Source organism: Diceros bicornis, chromosome X, assembly GCF_020826845.1.
Source record: "Diceros bicornis minor isolate mBicDic1 chromosome X, mDicBic1.mat.cur, whole genome shotgun sequence".
Lineage (NCBI taxonomy): Eukaryota > Metazoa > Chordata > Mammalia > Perissodactyla > Rhinocerotidae > Diceros > Diceros bicornis.
The window spans coordinates 134,284,895-134,287,838 of record NC_080781.1 but is presented as its reverse complement, the minus strand read 5'-3'; the positions used below and the strand labels follow the sequence as shown (position 1 = coordinate 134,287,838).

At 52.8% G+C, this 2,944-nt stretch overlaps 1 pseudogene; it reads left to right on the top strand.

Moving 5' to 3' along the window:
• The first annotated feature begins 377 nt into the window (after positions 1–377).
• On the top strand, positions 378–1,538 carry LOC131400392 (melanoma-associated antigen 8-like; annotated as a pseudogene).
• The last annotated feature ends 1,406 nt before the right edge of the window (positions 1,539–2,944 follow it).

The following is a 2,944-nucleotide window of genomic DNA, read 5'->3' as shown; positions in this document are numbered from 1 at the left end:
GCCAGGAGTCAAGGTGAGGTACACACACTGAACGTGTCCCCAGGGGCTCCCCCATACCAGTACCGAGGAGACCCCATAGCACCTGAGCCCACCCCCCACCACTGTCATCCCCAGAACCTCAGACTGTGCTGGCTGCACCCTGAGGAGCCGTCTTGCTTCCTCCTTTGGGTTCTTAGGGCACAGGCCACCCAGGAGGACAGAGCCCTGCGAAGCCGAGAGCACGCCTAAAGAGGAGACCTGTAAGTCGCCATTGTCAGAGGCTCCAAGGGTGCATTTCACAGCCGAGGCTGCTCACATTCCCTGTCTCCCCCAGGCCCCTGGGTCTCCATTGGTCACCTCCTGCCCACACTCCTGCCGGCTGCCGGACACGCGTCATCATGCCTTTCTATGAGAAGTGTGATCTCTGCAAGCATGAGGAAGACCATCAGGACCCAAGAGAGGGTCTGGTGGATGCGCAGCTGTCCAGGGCTGAGGAGGAGGAGGACACATCTCCCTCCTCCTCCCTCTTCTCCTCCCACTCTGTCCTGTTCCTGGGCACCCTGGAGGAGGTGGCTGCTGCTGTGACCCCAAGTCCTCCCCAGAGCCCTCAGAGTGCCTGGCCCTCCCCAACTGCCATGGCAGCCGCTCCACGGAGCCAATCCGAAGGCGATGGCTCCAGCAGCCAGGATGAGGAGGGGCCAAACACCAGGGAGGACCCGGAAGATGCCGAGTCCTCGCTCCAAGAAACACTACATTTGAAGATCGCTGATCTTGTGGGGTTCCTGCTCCTCAAGTATCGCACCAAGGAGCCTACCACAAAGGCGGAAATGCTGAATCTGGTCATCGGAGATTACCAGGACCACTTCCCTGTGATCTTCAGCCAAGCCTCTGAGTGCATGCAGCTGGTCTTTGGGGTTGACGTGAATGAAGTGGACCCCAGCGACCACTTCTACGTCCTGGTCACCACCCTGGGCCTCACCTACGATGGGATGCTGAGTGGTGAGCAGAGCATGCCCAAGACCGGCCTCCTGGTGCTGCTCCTGGACGTGATCCTCGTGGAGGGCGACTGCGCCCCTGAGGAGGATGTCTGGGAAGCGCTGAGTGTCATGGGGGTGTGTGCCGGGACAGAGCACTTCATCTACGGGGAGCCCAGGGAGCCCCTCACCAAAGTTTGGGTGCAGGAACAGTACGTGGAGTACCGGCAGGTACCTGACAGCGATCCTGCATGCTACGAGTTCCTGTGGGGTCTCAGGGCCCACGCTGAAACCAGCAAGATGAAAGTCCTGGAGTATTTGCTCAGGGTCCATAGCAGGGATCCCAGTTCCTTCCTCCTCCTGTGCGAATAGGCTGTGAGCGATGAGGAAGAGGGAGACTGAGCCAGAGTTGCAGCCAGGCATGGTCCAGGCCCACGTCCAGCAGCTTCTCCTGCCGGGCATGAAGTGAGGCTGCTTCTTCACTGTGTGTTTGCAGAGAGAGCAGCCAGCGTCCTAAGTGGTGAAGGGCCAGGAGGAGGTTGGGAGACAAGGTGGATAGTGTCTTTGGCATCCTGTTCTCTATGATGTATCTTGGAGATGGATCTTGGTTTCCTTGAGGAGTTTTTCAAATGCTGTTCCTTGTAATAGAAGGTTTAATTAGCTTCACCATCTAAGTTTGTCAGTGACATTGACCGCATATGAATTCGTACTTATCCAGTCCAAGATGAAGAGTTTTGCTGTTTTGTAAAAGTCATTGGGACACCGTCCATCATAGTCTGTGATCTGAACTAGGGAATTCCTGGAACAGGAAGGAATTTCCTTGGAAATGTGAAATAACTTAGCAGTCAAATCAATGGGGTCAGGAAACAAAGAAATAAATGTAGAAGGTACTTAATTCTTGGCTTCTTATCCAGTCTCTTCTGTCATTCTATCAAGCTAAAAGTTATATGTATACCCAGATTTGCTTGGGTTATTCAAGAAAGTCAGAGAAATTTCATCTGAGTAAATAAGACTGCTGCTCACTGGCCTGTTTCTCCCCCAGACTTTTGCTGAGCCTCTGCTCTCTGGAAGGCCCTGTGTTAGTAGTTGGGAAAGGAGGGTAAGGATGACGCCCCCCACCCACAGACTGCGACTCTAGCAGCCCCAGTCCTAGAAGGAAGGTGGTGAGTTGTCCCCTCCAAAACAAGTGAAAGAAGGTGAGCAGTGGTGCGGTCCCAGGCAGAGCACTCAAGTGTAAATGCCCTGAGCCAGGGCAGTGTGGGGCTTTGGGAAACTGCGATTCCTTCTGTGGGAGTTGATTGTAATGAAGCTGGGTGGTGGCAGTGGCCTGACTCGTGGACGGTGCGTCTTAGGGCTGAGAGGAAAGTCTGAAATGGAAAATTGCTCTGAGAAGTTTCCTTTAGATCTTGGGTAAACCAGAGAGAAATCTCCATCTGGGGCAGGAAGGGAAGGTGTCCTGGGGCTTGTCACATTGCTTTCAAACAACAGTGAGGAACGAGGTGTTTAACACCCATCATCTACAAGGATTTCCTGAGAAATAAGGTTCTTGCTTCTTGAAGTGATGCCTGGAAGTCACTGAACAGGCGCCCTCCTCCCTGGCCTTGGAAGTCCAGGACTAACTCCATTGAAATGACTGTTGATTTCAGCTCCCTGGAGTTTATTTTGGTCATTCGTAAGCAAGGGTGGATTTTAGTGGGGTTATATGTATGAAAATAGGTGGTTTGCATGCAAGAGAGGAGGCAAAAGAGGAAATGGGGTGGTCTTTGATGGGAATTCTGGGAGCTTTGAGTTAGATGCACTTTGCTGGGGGAGACCCCACACTGAAATTGAATAATATAGCCTCAGGGAGGGAACTGTCAGAGCTGTGATTTGGGTGGAGTTTTTGTTCAGTTTCCAATCGAGCTGCAAATTCTCTGAGATGTCATGGAAACCAAAAATTTCCAGAAGAGATAGTGGTAGGAGCTGGGGTCAAAATCATACTAGAAATGACT